At 40.0% G+C, this 19,966-nt stretch overlaps 1 protein-coding gene across 50 annotated transcripts in view; it reads right to left on the bottom strand.

Moving 5' to 3' along the window:
- The window catches only part of MIPOL1 (mirror-image polydactyly 1), a 387,061-nt gene that overhangs the window by 344,470 nt on the left and 22,625 nt on the right, over positions 1 to 19,966 (bottom strand). For 21 of the 50 annotated variants that reach the window (XM_063596040.1, XM_034937464.4, XM_014347549.6 and 18 more), the window contains one exon: positions 19,801 to 19,939. The exons of 26 other annotated variants lie outside the window; for them this stretch is intronic. The gene's annotated coding sequence lies outside the window, so the exon portion shown is untranslated. Of the gene's footprint in view, positions 1 to 11,637; positions 11,751 to 19,265; positions 19,346 to 19,800; positions 19,940 to 19,966 lie in introns of all 50 variants that reach the window. 3 more of the 50 variants (XM_055097516.2, XM_055097502.2, XM_055097509.2) reach the window with 2 other exon arrangements.

Below are 19,966 nucleotides of genomic sequence, written 5' to 3'. Positions count from 1 at the left end.
AAATTTGTTTCTGAAGACACATTTTTTAAAAGCTATCTCAAAATGACAAATCAACTGAGCTAAAAATATTATCTATAAAATTAATACTAATACAGTTGCACAGTGTTTCTGTCCAAGTATTAAGTAAATTAAGCAGGCCAGGTGCGGTGGCTCACGCCTGTAATCCCAGCACTTTGGGAGGCTGAGGTGGGCGGATCACGAGGTCAGGAGATAGAGACCATCCTGGCTAACATGGTGAAACTCCGTCTCTACTAAGAATACAAAAAATTAGCTGGGCGTGGTGGTGGGCACCTATAGTCCCAGCTGCTCAGGAGGCTGAAGCAGGAGAAAGGTGTGAACCTGGGAGGCAGAGTTTGCAGTGAGCCGAGCGCCACCGCACTCCAGCCTGGGCAACAGAGTCAGACTCCATCTCAAAAAAAAAAAAAAAAATTAAGCAATGTATGCTACTTTTAAAAGACTTCCCAAAAGACACTGATGACTTTTCATTTTTCATTAAAAAATAAATATATATATTACTTTTTTTTTGAGACTGGGTCTCATTCTGTTGCCCAGGCTGCAGAGCAGTGATGTGATCTTGGCTCACTGCAACCTCCAGCTCCCATGCTCAAGCAATACCCCTGCCTTGGCCTCCTGAGTAGCTGCACCACTGGTATGAGCCGTCACACCCATCTAATTTTTTTTTTTTTGGTAGAAGTGGGGTTTCACCGTGTTGCCCAGACTGGTCTTGAACTCCTAGGCTCAAGCGATCACCAGCCTCCGCCTCCCGAAGTGTTGGGATTACAGGCGTGAGCCACTGCACCCGGCCCTGAATAGCACTTCTTTCAAGAAAGTTTCATCTCTATGATGTGGTGATTTATATAACATAATCATGATTACTACCTGCAAAATGGCTGTATGACTAACCTGACATTTTATATTATTAATTCATTAAGAAAATCTTCTCTCAAACTCAAATAGAATGAAGGGAAACCAAAACTGAATATTTATCCTGTCATAACTATTAAAACTATTACAAAAAGACAAACATTATGTGCCTCCTGAGGGAAGTTTGTTTCACTAATAAGTATTATCCTGGGGTGAGAATGGGAGCTGGGGGGGAAAGAGCAGGATTCACAGGACAGGTAGAATATGGGATATATATGAAACAAGATTAACCAACACAAACCATGAAGGATAACTGTCAAACTTGGGTAATACATACATAGGCATTGTGATTCTATTTCTCTACTTTTGTGTATGTTTGCAATCATTTATAACAGTTAAAACATATATTGCAAAATAAAAGAGAATATACAGCATTTACTTTCTTGTAAAATTCATTGAATAATTATTTCACAGAAGGGAGAAGATAGTATTTGCCTGTAACTCTCAGCTGCTTTGGTGACCAAGGAAGGAGGATCACTTGAGTCTAAGAGTTCAAGGTTACAATGAGCTATGATGGCGCTATTGTACTCCAGCCTAGGTAATAGACTGAGACTCTGTCTCTAAGAGAAGAAAAAAATTTCAAAATTTCAAAAAAAAAAAACAAGCTCAAAACGAAGAAAGGGAAATGTTCACATACCAAAACAAACCATAACAGTCAGTGAGCAGGACTTAACCAAGCAGTCCACGAGAATATGGAGACCAAACTGGCTCAAGGGTTAGAGTTCAACTACACAGATTCTCTCCTTCCTTAAACAGCAATCACATATCTCTGAGCACCTGCACAGTGTCTTAGCCAGACACAAACCACCCACCAAGTTGGGTGCAAAAGTTAACTACTTAAGATCAAAACTTCAAGGTGGCATGATCATTTAAGGCCAGGAGTTGAAGACCAGCCTGAGCAACACAAGACCCAGCCTCTACAAACAACAACAATAAAACTTTTTTAAAAAAGTCAAAGGGGGAGATGTTAGCAAAATAGTGGACTAGAAAAATGTATGCTCTTGTTATCCCAGAGAGAATTTTTTAAAAAACCAAAGCAGAAACTGTCTGAACCAACTTTGCTGGCTGGAGCTATAGAAAACAGTCAAAGGTTTACAGCAATCAAAAAAAAACATCAAATCAAGAAAAAGTCTCTTCAAAATGATAGCACAGTATTATATGGCTTTATTCACTTGCTCTTCCCCCATCCCCTACCTGGTGCAGTGGGAGTCTTGTACTTGAAGCAGTTCCCTCCCTCTAACTAGAGGGAGCAGAGTAGATCTGATAGACAAATTGTTGTGCATGTCTGTGCTGACCTGTCTAGGGGATATTTAAGGACTGACACAAGGCACTCCTCTGTTTCACCTAGCTCAGAACTCAGGTAGGAAAAGTGGCAGGTACTGCTTGTACAGGCTGCAAAGTGACAACAGATCCACAGAGACCCAGGCCAAGAAATGACTGGGGAAGACATATGACAGACCATCTATGGCCTGAAAGAGAAGCTGGAGCAAGACTTTCTGGGAAATTAACACGTGACCACATGACAAGCAGCCAAGTATACCAGGGAATCTAGAAAGCCAGCACATGCCCAGGCAAGAGGCATTCCCAGAAAAGACCTGAGATCTTAAACTTTCACCTCAGGATGATCCCCTGGATCAGATTAAGCCCAACTAAGGGCTAAAGGAGTGTCCCAGCACAAAGCAATTTGCAAAGACTGAAAGAGGCCTTGGCATTCAAGGAAAACTCTATAAACACACTAGCTGAACATGAGCTAAAGGAACAGCTGTCACTGATCACACACAACAAGGAACAGAGGGCACAAATAATTTGGAGGCCAGGCGTGGTAGCTCACACCTGTGATCCCAGCACTTTGGGAGGCCGAGGCAGATAGATCACCTGAGGTCAGGAGTTCAAGACCAGCCTGCCCAACATAGAGAAACCCCGTCTCTACTAAAAATACAAAAAATTAGCCAAGCGTGGTGGGGCATGCCTGTAGTCCCAGCTACTCAGGAGGCTGAGGCAGGAGAATCGCTTGAACCTGGGAGGCAGAGGCTGCAGTAAGCCGAGATTGCACCAATGCACTCCAGCCTGGGTGACAAGGGTCTCAAAAATGATAATAATAATAATTTAGAAAAGCCTCAAAAGAAACACACTACTACAGCCTTCAATAGACAAAAAAAGTGGGAGGGGGGCTTGATTAGACATTTCTCCAAAGAAGACATACAAATGGCTAATACACACATGAAAAGATGCTCAACATCATGAGCTATTAGAAAAATCTATGTCAAAACCACAATGACATATGACTCATACCCAGCAAGATGACTATTATTAAAAAATTGAGGCCAGGCGCGTAATCCCAGTGTCTGTAATCCTAGCAGTTTGGGAGGCCAAGGTGGGTGGATTGCCTGAGCTCAGGCGTTCGAGACCAGCCTAAGCAACACAGTGAAACCCTGTCTCTACTAAAATACAAAAATTAGCTGGGCGTGGTGGCATGCGCCTGTAATCCCAGCTACTCAGGAGGCTGAGACAGGAGAATCATTTGAACCCGGGAGGCGGAGGTTGCAGTGAGCCGTGATCGTGCCACTGCACTCTAGCCTGGGTGACAGAACAAGAGTTCGTCTCAAAAAAAAAAAAAATTGAAAATACTAAGCATTGGTAAGGTCATGGAGAAACTGGAACCCTTGTGTATTGCTGGTAGGAACGTAAAATGATACAAAAGGACAACTACTTTATGATTCCACTTATATGAGGTCCCTAGAATAGGCAGATTCATAGAGATAGAAAGTAGAATAGAGGTTATCAGGAGCCAGGGGAGGGGCAATATGGAGATACTGCTTAATGGGTACAGAGTTTCTGCTTGAGATGATGAAAAGTTCTGGAAGTTACTAACAGTAACGTTTCTACAACATTGTGAATCTACTTAATGCCACTGAACTATCCACTTAAGACGGTAAAATTTATGTTATGTGCATTTTATGATACACATACACACAAACAAGAATGAATCCTATCTGTGATTAATAAATAGTCCTCTAACAGTTAGAGGACTATTATTATAAGAATTAGAGTCTAACTATACCACACACCCATATAAAGTCAATAGTAATTCCTTGAAGATGGCCTCAAACCTATGGTTCTTGACCTGTATGTCAAGGATTCCCTAACACTGCAGCAAACACAGAGGGATTAAATATTTTAAATTTTCAAGAGAAGCAATGACATCTGTTGAACACTATGTGAACTACTAGTTCAAGAAGGTTCACTGTTGGATCATTAGATCTCACTACATTGTATTCAATGAGTTCATATCTTTACAAATCTGGATTTACAGCACTTACTGGGATAAAAAGCAAGTAGCATGCAAAAATCAGTATGGAACAAGAGAGAACAATAGCTCAGAAGCAGCATAAAAATATTAAGACACTAAGGGCATCATGAAAAAAAGTTTGGGAACATAGGCTTTAAGAATTCAGCTGGCTGGGCACAATGGCTCACGCCTGTAATCCCAGCACTTTGGGAGGCCAAGGCAGGCAGATCACAAGGTCAGGAGATCAAGACCATCCTGGCTAACACGGTGAAACCCTGTCTCTACCAAAAATACAAAAAAAAAAAAAAAAATTAGCCGTACGTGGTTGTGGGCACCTGCAGTCCCAGCTACTCGGGAGGCTGAGGCAGGAGAATGGCCTGAACCCATGAGGCGGAGTTTGCATGGAGTCAAGATCGTGCCGCTACACTCCAGCCTGGGTGACAGAGTGAGACTCCGTTTCAAAAAAAAAAAAAAGAATTCAGCTAAGTGGACCACATTAGACCTCTATCAGTACTGCAGGGACCAATAAATGAGTAGTAACTAGAATGGAAGCCTACTATATTTTAGGCTTTGCTAACACTTTAACAAAAGCAACTGTCAGGAATTAAATTAAAGGTTTGGGGCCAGGTGTGGTGCCTCATGCCTGTAATACCAGCACTCTGGGAGGCTAAGACAGGAGAATTACTTGAGGCCAGGAGTTCAAGAGCTGCCTGGGTAACATAGCCAGACCTCATCTCTACAAAAAATTTAAAAATTAAAAATTAAGGCAAAGCATGGTGGCTTATGCCTGTAATACCAGCACGTTGAGATGCCAAGGTGGGTGGATCACTTGAGCCTAGGAGTTCGAGGCCAGCCAGGGCAATACAGCAAGATCCCACCTGAACAAAAAAAAAAAAAAGAAAAGAAAAGAAAAGAAAAAAAGAAGGGACCAGACAATATTGAAGATGAAGCTCACTGCAGCAGATTGTTCACCTCTATTTTCAAGAAAAAAAAAAATTATCGTGACCATGCCCTAACTGAACAGGACCAATGATTAACAGCAGAAACAATAACTAACACCACAGACGTCTCAATGGAATCAGCTTACACAATTCTGATTGAAGAATAAACCTGAGCAAACTTTCTACCCGATGGGTGCCAAAACCATTGTACCCAGATCAGCTGCAGACAACAGCAGAGCTTTCAATGGAAATTTTAAATAAGTAGGATCAAGATCCTGAAGCATTTCTTTGAAGACTGTAACAGAGATAAACATGGTTTTATACCAGTATGATCCTGAAGACCAAGTCCAACCAAAGCAATGGCTACCAAAAAGTGAAAGTGGTCCAGTCAAAGCAAAAGTGGACTGGTCAAGAGCAAAGGCCATGGCAACAGTTTTTTAAGATGTTCGAGGCATTTTGATTGTTGACTTTCTAGAAGGCCAAAGAATGACAACATCTGCTTATTATGAAAGTGTTTTGAGAAAGTTAGCTAAAGCTTTAGCAGAAAAATGCCTAGAAAAGCTTCACCAGAGAGGCCTCCTCCCCCACAGCAATGCTCCTGCTCATTCCTCTCATCAAACAAGGGCAATTTTGTGAGAGTTCTGATGGGAAATCATTAAGCATTCACCTTATAGTCCTGATTTGGCTCCTTCTGACTTCTTTGTGTTTCCTAATCTTAAAAAATATGTAAAAGGCATTCATTTTTCATCAGCTAATGATGTAAAAATGACCGCACTGACATGGTTAAATTCCTAGGACCCTCAGTTCTTTAGGGATGGACTAAATGGCTGGTATCATTACCAACAAAAGTGTCCTGAACTTGATGACACTTATGTTGAGAAATAAAGTTTATATTTTTTATCTTTTAATTCCATTTTTCCATAAACTTTTTGAAGCCTCCACATATAGAATAAACTTTTTGAAAAAGTTAAAGGTTTCTGAAAAAATATGAAAGTTAAATACAGCCAACTGACTTCTTCTTGGGGCCAATTTATATTTAAATTGCACTCAGGCCACAAGTACCTGATGTTAACCTTTGTAGTGTCTGTATTAACACTGGCCCCAATAATCAAAGAACGACTGGAAATTTTAGGGAGTATTGAATTACTGAATCAAGCCCAAATGGTGTTTTCAGTAGCATTTCATCACGATAAAATACACGTGTTACCCCAAATAGTGACACTAGAGGGTGCTCTCTTCCAAAAGACTGGTCAAGACTGGCATCAATTTAAAAAGATGAAGCCATACATGCATGGAGTGGATGCCTCACTAAGCTGATGAAACAGTATACACCTCAGCTACACTGGAGAAGACTTATATACTCACTTAGGATGACTACTGAATAGTTTAATCACTGTATAATCTGGGAATTTTAGAGGGGCCAGATTTTAATCTTTCTGCCTTGGCAGCATGATATAGCAATGGGATTGCAGGTTCATTAAAAGAAGTAAATGAAAATCAAATTTGCTTGATCTCCAGAATTAGAAAATATGTTGGCAGGCTGATTTAAAGGCCCCAACTGACATGATACTTATGAAAAATTGAGGAAAAAAAGTGAATTTGGTCTTAGAAAAGTGATACATGCAAGTAAATGCCTCCATCAATACTATAAAAAGGTACAAGTATTGCTGAAAGAGAAGAAAAAATAATAGTCAAAATGGTAAGAGGATATTAAAAGGTACAAGTATGTGTTGACAGAAGAGGAAAAAGAATAGTCAGAAGGGTAAGATGACATTAGAAGACTTGTGAAGAGATATAGTTGCAATTTCCATTTTCCCATTGGATGGCTCAAGTCCTGGTGATCATTGGAATACTAGTATGTTTCTCCTTTTATATAAAATATTGAGAAAAAATGTGAGACAAATTATAAAAAGATGACTGAACATGTGTAGCAAGATACTAATAAGGGACAGAGAGTAGACTGTGAAGAAAAGAGTTAAGCTGATCTATACCTTAACCAAAACTCCTTATAAACCCTGATGTATAAAATTTATTAGCTGAGTGATAATTCTTCAATTAGTAACTTCTTTTAACTTCTATTTTCTAGGTATTACTTGTATTCACAGTGTATCTTTATAACATTGTATACTATAAAACAGTATACATTAGGTACACTGCAGAAGTCAAGCATGATTTATATGCCAAACAATAATAAAATATTTTTTATTTTTTATTTTAATTTTTTTTAGAGACAGTGTTTGGCTCTGTCATCCAGGCTGGAGTGCAGTGGTGTGGTCATAGCTCACTGCAGCCTCAAATTCCTGGGCTCAAGTGATCCTCCCACCTCAGCCTCCTGAGTAGCTTAGACTACAGGCACATACCACCATATCCGGCTACTTTTGTAAAATTTTTTGTAGAGATATGATCTCCCTATGTTGCCCAGGCTGTTCTTTAACCCCTGGCCTCAAACGAGGCTCCCACCTCAGCCTCCTAAAGTGCTAGGATAACAGGTGCGAGCCACTACTCCCGGCCTGTAGGGCTTTTATTCAGTTTTCTCACACCTCTTTGATAGTAATTTTTTTTTAGTGATTCACCTTTATTGATTGTTCCAAAACATTCATCTTAGTTTTCCTAGAGAGAATGCTTTTTATAATGAAATTTCCATTAGTTTACTTTAATATAATTATATAATTATGATCACAGATACAATTAGTATAAACAGGTTTGAGAACAAACACACCTGATACTACTTTTTAAGTAGAGAAATCAACTGGTAAATGCAGAAGTATCTACAAGACATTCATCTATTAGCCTTAGTATCAGGCACACCATAGAAATCAGTCAGTATGTTAATATCAGTGGGAATGCAGAACTTCCATTATTTTGGCAAATCATTGAGTGGAAGCCATTTAAAATAATTTCAACTGTATATTGAAAATATTAGCTGGGCACAGTGGCTCATGCCTGTAATCCCAGCACTTTGGAAGGCCAAAGCAGGAGTCCTGCTTGAGGCCAGGAGTTTGAGACCAGCCTGGGAAACACAGGGAGAATCCATCTCTATGAAAAATAAAAACATTAGCTGGGCATGGTGGTGAGTGCCTGTAGTCCTAATTACTCCAGAGGCTAAGGTGGGAGGATCGCTTGAAACCAGGAGTTTCAGGCTGCAGTGATCACACCACTGCACTCCAGCCTGGGCGATACAGCAAGACCTTGTCTGAAAAATAATAATAATAATAATAATAAAATCTTTTACATTTTCTTGGTCATTAGAGTACTGACTGAAAGTGTAAGGACAGACCAATAAAAACTCACTAACTCCACCAATCAACTGTACACATTCTCCACAGATAACCAGAAAATAACATATAGATAGATAGATAGAGATATATGGAATAAAATTATATTTTGCCTCTAGTTACATAATGAATAGGTAAAATATTGAATTGTACTACATATTGGTTTACTTAAGTTTAATATTATTATCTCATCGGCTGCATTCCCTTGTTTGCCATGCAGTAGCACAATATCATTAGTGTACAGCGCCATCTACTGGAGAAATAGACTCACTTTGCAAAGCTTATATATCAGTCCTTTTTATTAATTTTGCAGTAAACCTAACAAAACTGACTTTTAGAAAACCCAGCTCTTCATCTATAACATGTAATTACCCACATTTTTCCTAACCAAGATTCTGACCAAAATTTCTCATTTGATAAGTAATATTTATGAATACTTGGGATTTCTTCAACATCTTCTAAAATTTTCCCATAGGAAAAAGAAAAGTGGCAGCTGATTTCTCCAAGGAAAAACTTAGTATTCACGCTGTCCCTTTAAGGAAGATGATAAAATATACAAAGTTACTCCACAAGATAGAGATATGGAGCAACACCCTGCAAGCACCACTGTAAAACTCTCTTCAAAGTTCCACTGGTCACAATAACAAACAGCTAGAGACATATACAAAAGCAGAAGCAGCGTTTCTCAACACTTTGTTGACCTTTTCCTATTAATAAATAACATAGTAAAACTTTTTTTATTTCTTAAAAATTCGGTGAAAATTTTTAGTCCTGTTAGAGCAGGTTTAAGATTATCAAAATTCACCTCTTAATAATGATTTTTAAATGCATATTTATGTATTTTAATTGACAAGTCACAATTGTACATATTTATGCACAACATGTTGTTTTGAAATATACATTGTGGAATAGCTGCATCAAGCTAATTAACATATGCATTATCTCACATGTCTTTTTTGTGGTGAAAACACAAAATCTACTCTCTTAGCAATTTTTAAGAATATAATACATTGTTATTAACTGTAGTCACCACGTTTTACAATAGCTCTCTTGAACTCATTCCTCCTGTCAAACCGAAATTTTGTCTCCTTTGACCAACACCTCCCCAATCACTCCCATCCCCAACCTTTAGCCCCTGATAACCATCATCTTCCTATTTCTAAATCCAACTTTTTTAGATTCTACATATGCGACCATGCAGTCTTTTTGTAACATATATAGTTTTAATGTAAAAATATTTTAATCCTTAATGTAACTAAACTTTGAGTCAAACCCCATTTTTGAATCATGACATAAAGTATGTAAATTTAATTCAATAAAAGCCCCTAAAATCAATCACCAGCATAAAGAGGTATGTAATCAGTAGTGACCGTAACAGATTTTTCCTCCTAATAGTTTTATTTCTACATCGCTGCATAAACTCAATATGGAATTTAAGTATATATCTCTTCATGTTGTTGACTTAATTTAATAATGTTAATTGGTCTGCTACTCTGTAATGTTAATTCATATAACCAATGGGCTTTTTGGGTTTTGTTTTGTTTTTTAGTTAGTTTAGTCTTAGTGGCAAAAATGAATAATGGGCTTGGCTGGGTGCAGTGGCTCACACCTGTAATCCCAGCACTCTAGGAGGCCAAAGGCAGATAGATCACTTGAATCCAGGAGTTTGAGACCAGCATAAGCAATATGGCAAAATCTCGTCTCTACAAAAAATACTAGCTGGGTGTGGTAGCACATGCATGTAGTCCCAGCTACTTGGGGGCTGCAGTAAGAGATCACTTGAGCCAGGGAGGAGGTTACAGTGAGCTGAGATCACACCACTGCAGTCTAGCCTGGGCAACAGAGTGAGACCCTGTCTCAAACACATACACACACAAATTAATCTTTTAATAATATTTATAAATTTAACAATGCACTCATTCATGTCTCTAGTGCCTGTTTTGCACAATAACTAGAAAAGTATATATATGTTTAAATAAGCTATACACTGTAAAGATGTTTGATGAAATTGTTGACTTATTTTAGAAACTTTACCATTTTCAATCTATTAACTTTTCTTTATTGGTCAGGATACTTATTTTACCAAATCAAATCTATTCATTTATTTAGAGACAGGGTCTCACTATGCTGACAAGGCTGGTCTCAAACTCCTGGCCTCAAGCAATTCTCCCGCCTTGTCCTCCCAAAGTGCTGGGATTACAAGTATGAGCCACTGTGCCTGGCCACAAATTGTTTTCAGTATTTCTTCTTTTGGGTGCCTTGCAACACTAATTACACACGAAAAATGTGAAGCAAAGTATTTTTGATAAGTTGATTTTTTAATTATTGTTTCAGACCTTTAACCCGACCTGAAGAGAGAAGATAAAGATAGTATCAGTGGTTGAAAGAAAGATAATTTGCTTCCTAAAGAAAGAACTACATTTCATAGGTAACCCAATACAAAGTTTTCTGCTATTCTCTGGGTCATGGTGCCATCATGTCATTACCATCATCCCTAGACCCTAGCAATAAACTGTTTGTTCTGTTTACGAGGACAAGAAACTAAACGGTTTTTTAGGTAAGGTAAGGTTGGAGTTTTTGTCCTAAAAATGTTTTAATCAGAAGTCAGGAAGGTGTCCAGTTCCCCTTAAGACAATGAACTGCAAAAGGCTGCCGGTTCTCTTCCCCAAAATCCACCTAGAACTACTAAAAAAAAAAAAAAAGAAAAGAAAAGAAAGAAATCATTGACCTGAGGAACCAACCAAAAACTTCAAGAGATCTGTGTCAACTGTCTTGAAATAGGGTTGGGGGCCACCTCAGGTGAAAGGTAGACACTGGTGATGCTGAAAGAATAGGTGAGAGAAAAATGTGTAATGTGTATGGTTCTTAAGTCCCTGATGTTGCCTTAGGTCAATCATTGTCTGTCCCACCAATACAGAAATCCACAGCAACAGCCCAAGCAGCAAGTGCCAAATGGTACTGTCAAGGCAGGGTAAAAATCTTGCTGAAGTAATGAAAAGAGATGAGATCTAACCACCATTTCCTCTTCTACTCTATCCCTTTCCAAATCCCCATCCTAGTTGGATTATAACCATAGCAGTTCCTATTAAATGTGCAGGAAAATCATATTTCCTAGCCTTATTTATATTTTGGTCACTTGAATTGTAGACAAAGTAGTGTAGACAAAGTAGTGTGGGCAGATGTGATACAAGCCAATTTCAGGACTTACCATTAAAGGCATTCTATGAGCTCCTTTAGCCTTCTCTTCTCCCACAACAACCTTGAGAACCTTGTGATGGTGGCATCACAAGATAGAAGGAGCTTTAATCTCTAAGCCAAACTCTGTATGAGTGAAACACCAAAAATTATTTGGGTGTTATAAGTGCAAGATAGTCTCTCCTATCCTGGTGCACAACTTAAAGAGGTTGCCAGCCTACTTCCCTCAATGCTGACTAAAGGAGTTCCTTGTTGCAATAACAACAAATGTCAACAGTGATTCTGTGGTGCCTGAGACTCAATAACCTCCAGCTCACCCCACTTCCACTTGTGAAAATACACACACACATACACACATACACACACACAAACACACACACCACACACTTCATGTTTTAGACCTTGGATGTGTCTCTGTTCTGCTGCACCACCATTTCCAAACCCCAGATATGAGGAGAGATAGTATACAATGATTCTGTATAGGTTAAATAATTAACTACACTTAAAAAAATTCGAATTATTGAATACATGAATAGACTATACAGTGTTAATTGATCACCTCTTTGGGGGAAATGCACCATTTCATTTGAACAGCAAGCAGTCTCTAAGAAGCAGGAAAAGGCAAGAAATAGATTCTCCCTAAGAGATGCTAAAAATCCCCAGCCCTACTGCCATTTTCATTTTAGCCCAGTGAAAATTATTTCACATTACTGACCTCCAGAACCATAAGATAATAAATTTGTGTTGTTTTAAGCCACCCAATTAGTGATTTTTTACAGCTGTTACAGCAGCAGTAGGAAACTAATACATATGCCTTATGAGTTCCCTAGCTCTCACAGCACCTCATATATTCAGAGACATTTTCAGCTTCTTACAAAACAAATTCAAAAGAGGCAGCATCACAGTCAAGAATTAACTGGACACTGAATTCTTAATAATCAGGAAGCTGCCAAAAATCTTATCTCCAAACTCCCAAGGAGTATTTCTCACACTACCCAGAAAGGAGTCCTAAGCCAGCATGTTAGCTGAAAGGTAAAACACTTTCCTTTTTTTTTTGAAATAGGATCTCACTCCACTGCCCAGGCTGGTGTGCAGTAGTGCAACCATGGCTCACTGCAGTCTTGAACTCTCAGGCTCAAGCAATCCTCCCATCTCAGCCTCCTGAGTTACTGGGACTAAAGGCATGCATGCACCACCACACCCAGTGATATGGTTTTGCTGTGTCCCCACCCAAAAGTCATCTTGAATTGTAGCTCCGATAATTCCCTCATGTTGTGGGAGGGACCCAGTGGGAGAAAATCGAATCGTGGGGGCGGTTTCCCCCATACTGTTCTCGTGGTAGTGAATAAGTCTCATGAGATCTGATGGTTCTATAAGGGGGAACCCCTATTGCTTGGCTCTCACTGTCTTCTGTCTGCTGCCTTGTGAGACATGCCTTTCATCTTCCACCATGATTGTGAGGTCTCTCCATCCACGTAGAACTGTGAGTCCACCACATGGAACTGTGAATCCATTAAACCTCTTTCTTTTGTAAATTGCCCAGTCTTGGGTGTGCCTTTATCAGCAGCATGAAAGCAGACTAATACAGCAAATTACTACCAGCAGAGTGGGGTGCTGCTGTGGATACCCAAAAATGTGGAATCAACTTTGGAACTGGGTAATAGTCAGGGATTGGAACAGTTTGCAGGGGTCAGAAGAAGACAGGAAAATGTGGGAAAGTTTAGAGCTTCCTAGAGACTTGTTGAATGGCTTTGCCCAAAATGCTGACAGCAATATGGACAATAAAGTCCAGGCTTAGGTGGTCTCAGATGGAAATGAGAAACTTGTTGGGAACTGGAGTAAAGGTGACTCTTGTTATGTTTTAGCAAGAGGCTAGAGGCATTTTGCCACTCCCTAGAGATTTGTGGAACTTTGAACTTGAGAGAGATGATTTAGGGTGTCTGGCGGAAGAAATTTCTCAACAGCAAAGCATTCAAGAGGTGACTTGGGTGCTGTTAAAGGCATTCAGTTTTTATAAGGGAAGCAGAGCATAAAAGTTCAGACAATTTGCCGCCTGACCACATGATAGAAAAGAAAATCCCATTTTCTGAGGAGAAATTCAAGCCGACTGCATAAATTTGCATAAGTAATGAGGAGCCAAATATTAATCCCCAAGACAATGGGGAAAATGTCTCCAGGGTATGTCAGAGGTCTTCACAGCAGCTGCTCCCACTGCAGACCCAGAGGCCTATGAGGAAAAAGTGGGTCAGCCACAGGGTTCCTGTGCTGTGTGCAGCCTAGGGACTTGGTGCCCTGTGTCCCAGTTGCTCCAGCCATGGCTGAAAGGGGCCAACATAGAGCTCAGGCCATGGCTTCAGAGGGTGCAAGCCTCAAACCTTGGCAGCTTCCACGTGGTGTTGAGCCTGCAAGTGCATAGAAGTCAAGTATTGGGGTTTGGGAACCTCTGCCTAGATTTCAGAGGATGTACGGAAATGCCTGGATGTCCAGGCAGAAGTTTGCGGCAGGGTGGGGCCCTCATGGAGAACCTCTGCTAGGGCAGTGCAGAAGGGAAATGTGGGGTCAGAGCCCCCACACAAAGTTCCTACTGGGGCACCACCTTGTGGAGCTGTGAGAAAAGGGCCACCATCTTCTAGACCCTAAAATGGTGTAAGTACTGACAGCTTGCACCATGTGCCTGGAAAAGCTGCAGACACTCAATGCCAGCCTGTGAAAGCAGCTGGGAGGGAGGCTGTACCCTGCAAGAACACAAGGGCAGAGCTGCCCAAGACCATGGGAACCCACCTCTTGCATCAGCGTGACCTGGATGTGAGACATGGAGTCAAAGGAGATCATTCTGGAACTTTAATATTTGACTGCCCCACTGGATTTTGGGCTTGCATGGGGCCTGTAGCTCCTTTGTTTTGGCCAATTTCTCCCCTTTGGAATAGCTGTATTTGCCCAATGCCTATACCCCCATTATATCTAGAAAATAACTAATTTGCTTTCGATTTTACAGGCTCATAGGCAGAAGGGACTTTCCTTGTAACAGTTAAGGCTTTGGACTGTGGACATTTGAGTTAATGATGAAATGAGTTAAGGCTTTGGGGGACTGTTGAGAAGGCATGCTTGGTTTTGAAATGTGAGAACATGAGATTTGGGAGGGGCCGGGGTGGAAGATATGGTTTGGATGTGTCCCCACCCAAATGTCATCTTGGATTATAACTCCCATAATTCCCTCATGTTGTAGGAGGGACTCAATGGGAGATAATTGAATCATGGGGGTGGTTTCCCCCATACTGTTCCAGTTGTAGTGAATAAGTCTCACAAGATCTGATGGTTCTATAAGGGGAAATCCCTTTCGCTTGGCTCTCACTGTCTTCCCTTGTCTGCCACCATGTGAGATGTGCCTTTCACCTTCCACCACGATTGTGAGGCCTCTCCATCCTCATGGAACTGTGAGTTCACTAAACCTCTTTCTTTTGTAAATTGCCTGGTCATGGGTATGTCTTTATCAGCAGCATGAAAGTGGACTAATACACCCAACTACTTTTTAAATTTTTGGTAAAGATGGGGTCTCGCTATGTTGCCCAGACTGGTCTCAAACTGCTGGGTTCAAGCAATCCTCCCACCTCAGCCTCGCAAAGTGCCGGGATTACAGACATGAGCCACCACACCTGCCTGGTAAAACACTTTCTAAACAGAGTTCTCTTTCACTCAGTCACTTCCTATAACCAGTTCAGAGATGATTCATGTAGAATCATAAAATAAATATTTAGATACAGGTGCTGCCATTTATTAACACTGTAACCTTTGAGAAGTCACTTATTTTTCCTGCTTTAGGGAACTGAGGAGATAAATGGTCATCAAAATGCTAGATTTCACAACCTAGTAAAATCTCCAAAATAAAACTGTTGCCAAGTTTGTATTTCATAAAGGAAGGACTTTAAAAAGAAGGAGCAGTTACCATCTGTAAAAACCAGCCTCTCCTAAATTAAAGAAGATTTTAGCAGTACATAATTTCAAAGACAGCCCTTTAAATTTAATAAATTTAACTTTGTAAAAAACACCCAGGAGGGGCTGGGCAGGGCGGCTCATGCCTGTAATCCCAGCACTCTGGGGGACCAAGGTGGGCAGATCTCCTGAGGTCAGGAGTTCAAGACCAGCCTGGCCATGGTGAAACCCCATCTCTACTAAAAATACAAAAAATTAGCCGGGCGTGGTGGTACATGCCTGTAATCCCAGCTACTTGGCAGGCTGAGGCAGGAAAATCGCTTGAACCCAGGAGACAGAGGTTGCAGTGAGCCGAGATCACGCCATTGCACTCCAGCCTGGGCAATGAGAGTGACACTCCGTCTCAAAACAAACAAACAAACAAAAAACCCAGGAGGATCCTGAAAAATATTGTGGTAGAGGCAGTATAGTTTTTGAAACTCCTCATACGTCTATACAGAGCAACCAGGATAGGAGACCCAAACCCATAAACAAAATATTATATTTTTAAATATTAAATATTAATATCTACCACAAAACTAAGTAAACACCAGGCCAGGCACGGTGGCTCATGCCTGTAATCCCAGTACTTTGGGGAGGCCGAGGTGGGTGGATCTCTCAAGGTCAGGAGTTCAAGACCAGCCCGGCCAACATGGTAAAACCCCAGGTCTACAAAAAATAGAAAAACCAGCCAGGTGTGGTGGCGCATGCTTGTAATCCCAGCTACTTGGGAGACTGAGGCAGGAGAATCACTTGAACCCAGGAGGTGGAGTTTGCGGTAAGCTGAGATCACATTACTGCACTCCAGCCTGGGCAACAGAGCGAGACTCTGTCTCAAAGGGAAAAAAAAGTAAGTGTGGCCCTCTCTGTCTCACTTTCACCCTTGCTTGCCTTTCCACCTTCTACCTTCCACCATAGATGAAGACCCTCTCTTTATAAATTACCCAGCCTGTGGTATTTGTTATAGTAGCACAGTACCAAGGAGTAGGGCTGTTGCTATATAACAAATATCTGAATATCTGAACGTAGTTTTGGAACTAGGTAATGGGTAGAGGCTGGAAATATTTGGAGGAACAGGCTAGAAAAAGCTTAGATTGACATAAATGGAAAGCTTAGGACAATTCTGTTAAGGGCTCAGAAGATGAGCTGTAGGCCAAGTTTGAAACTTCTTACAAATAACTTAAGAGATCATGATTAGAATCTTGGTAGAAATATGGACAGTAAAGGCTATTCTGATGAGGTCTCAGATAGAAATGAAGAACAAGGCATTGGAAACTTGAGTAAAGGCAATCCTTGTTATAAAGTTGCAAAGAACTTGGTTTAATTATGTCCATGCCCAAAAGGCTTTATGGAAGGCAGAATTTAAGCTCAATGCACTAAGATATCTGGCAGAAGAAATTTCTAAGCAAAATACTGAAGGAGCTGCATGGTTACTTTCAACCAATCTGGGCAACATAGAGAGCTATAACCTCTATAATAAGTTAAAAAAAAAAAAAAGCCAGGCGTGTTGATGCATGCCTGTAGTCCCAGCTACTCAGGAGGCTGAGGTGGGAGGATCACTTGAGCCCAGGAGGTCCAGGCTGCAGTGAGTTGTGATTGTGCCACCGCACTCCAGCCACCTGGGAGACAGAGCGAGACCCAATCTCAAAAAAAAAAAAAAGTAATGTTTTCTCTGTTAGGTTTTGGACTTAATTGGGACCAGTTATCCCCTTCTTCTTATCTATTTCTCTGTTTTGTAACAGTAATGTCTCTCCTATACCTTTGCCACTTGTATTTAAAAAGCATATAGCTTGTTAATTTCACAGACTCACAGTGGGAGAGGAATCTGCCTTGGGATGATAGCACCTTGAGTTTCAACTGTATCTGATTTGTTTGTTTATTTATTTATTTATTTTTATATTTGATTTCAATAAGACTCTGGAGTTTGGACTTTTGAGTTTATGCTGGAACAACTTTTGGGGCTGCTGTTTATGAGAAGAACATGAGTTTTGTGGAATGAGGAGCAAAATGCCGTGGTTTGAATGTCCCCTCCAAAACTCATATTCAAATTTAACTGCCATGTGATATGGTTTGGTTCTGTATCACCACCCAAATCTTACGTGGAACTGTAATCCTCAGTGTTGGAGGAGGGTCCTTGTGGAAGGTAATTAGTTCATGGAAGCAGACTTCCCATTTGCTGTTCTCATGAGAGAGAGTTCTCACGAGATCTGGTTGTTTTAAAGTGTATAGCACTTCACCCTTTCCTCTCTCTCTCTCTTGCTCCACAATGTGAAGATGTGCCTGCTTCCCCTTCATCTTCTACCATGACTGTTGGTTTCCTGAAGTCTCCCCAGCCATGCTTCCTGTACAGCCTTTGGAAATGTGAGTCAATTAAACCTCTTTTCTTCATAAATTATCCAGTCTCAGGTACCTCTTTATAGCAATGTGAGAACGGACTAACACACCACGTGACAGTATTAACAGGTGGGACTGTTAAAAGGTGATTAGGTCATGAGGGTTCCACCCTCATGAATGGATTAATAACATTATCACAAGAGTAGTTTTGTTCAATGGGCCTGCTCTTGTTCTCATCTTTCCACCTGTTGCCATGAGATGACAAGCACAAAGGCCCTTGCCAGATGCCAGCACTATGCTCTTGGACTTTCCAGTCTCCAGAACCATAAGTCAAATAAGTTTCTGTTCATGATCAGAACAGAAACTGTTCTGATCATGTACCCAATCTGTGAGATTCTCTTATAGCAACACAAGATGAACTAAGGCAGGTACATTTACATGTAGAACCTGAGCTTCCAGAACCAACCTGTTAGTAATCATGAGACAAAATATTTTCAAATGAGATTTTAATTCTTAAAAAAAAAAAAATTAACAAACAAAGCATAGGCATCTAAATATGTGTCGGTACGGCTTAGGCAACACAGCAAGACCCCATCTCTATGAAAAAACTTTTTTAAAACAATTAGCTGGGCGTGGTGGTGCACACCTGTATTCCTAGCTACTGAGGAGGCTGAGGTGGGAGGATTGCTTCAGACAAGGAGTTCGAGGCTGCAGTAAGCTATGATCATGCCACTGCACTCCAGCCCGGGGGACAGAGGGAGACTCTCTATTAATAAGCAAATGAACAAATAGAGACATGTAGGTAGATTTTAATTTAAAATAAGATGAAAATTAATTACCTGCATGAAATAAAGACAATAGAAATTAAGATGCTGAAATCCTAAAACCAGTTTCTTACTTGTAAAGAATCAAAAGGAAATTGTGACAGTGCATTTTTGTACATGAACTTTCTAAGCTGCAGTTCACTTACCCAAATGAATTAGAATAATCTAGCCCACTGTGCCAGCTCATGCCACTGAATAAAATGTTCTACTTTGGGATATCATAAGCTATAACACACAATATCTGCACTCCCATGCTGGCAATAAGCTGTTTGACATAAATTAAGGAAGTGGCTTCAATTTACATTAAACTTAAAAGATAATAAAAGTATTAAAGTACTAATTACTTTCAAGACATGCTGCTTAAAGAAGAAGTTTGTCATACTTCAAAAAATAATTCATTAAAAAGAAGGAATTTCGATGTTTAAATTTTTTTTTAGATTATATGTACATGTTTGAGACAATGCAAAACAGCATTTCAGCATTCAAATTCAAAAAAATATCCACAGGAAATTACCTTTCAGATTCCCTCCAAGAATGTAACGTAATAATACAAAAGTTTTTCTAATTATGTGACGAACACTTATATCCTCATACCTTAAAATAAAATTAAAGGATCTTAGGTCACATTTGATAAAATGATACATTCTAAAATCAAAATGTTATTTAAAATAACAAAAGGCACACAAAGTAAAAACATTCCAAAAACTACCCTTTCCTAACGATGTCTTATTTAGGATAATAGAGCACAATGAAAAAAGCATGCAAATACTAATCAAAAGAAAGCAGGGGTGGCTATATTCATATCAGACAATATAAAACAAAGATATTACTCAAACTAAATAAGTACATTAAAAGTTTCAACTTACTAGCTAAACATAAGCAATCCTAAATATGTAAGCATTTAACAAAACAGCATCAAAGTACCTGAGGTAAAAACTGGTGAAAAGAGAAAGACAAATCCGTAATTATAGTTGGAAATTTCATCACACCTCTCTCAGTCATCAGAATACATGCTCAGAAAATCAGTAGGGATACAGAAGACTTAATACCTCAGTGACAGAGATCCTTGCCATAGTCAGATGCAGTGATTCACACCTGTAATTCCATCACTTTGGGAGGTCAAGGCAGGGGGACTGTTTGAGCCCAGGAGTTCGAGACCAGTCTGGGCAATAGAGTGAGACCTCGTTCCTACAAAACATTAAAAAAATTTTAGGC

Source organism: Pan paniscus, chromosome 15 (assembly GCF_029289425.2).
Source record: "Pan paniscus chromosome 15, NHGRI_mPanPan1-v2.0_pri, whole genome shotgun sequence".
Classification (NCBI taxonomy): Eukaryota; Metazoa; Chordata; class Mammalia; order Primates; family Hominidae; genus Pan; species Pan paniscus.
The sequence above is the reverse complement of the archived record's forward strand: the minus strand, read 5'-3'. Positions and strand labels throughout refer to the sequence as shown.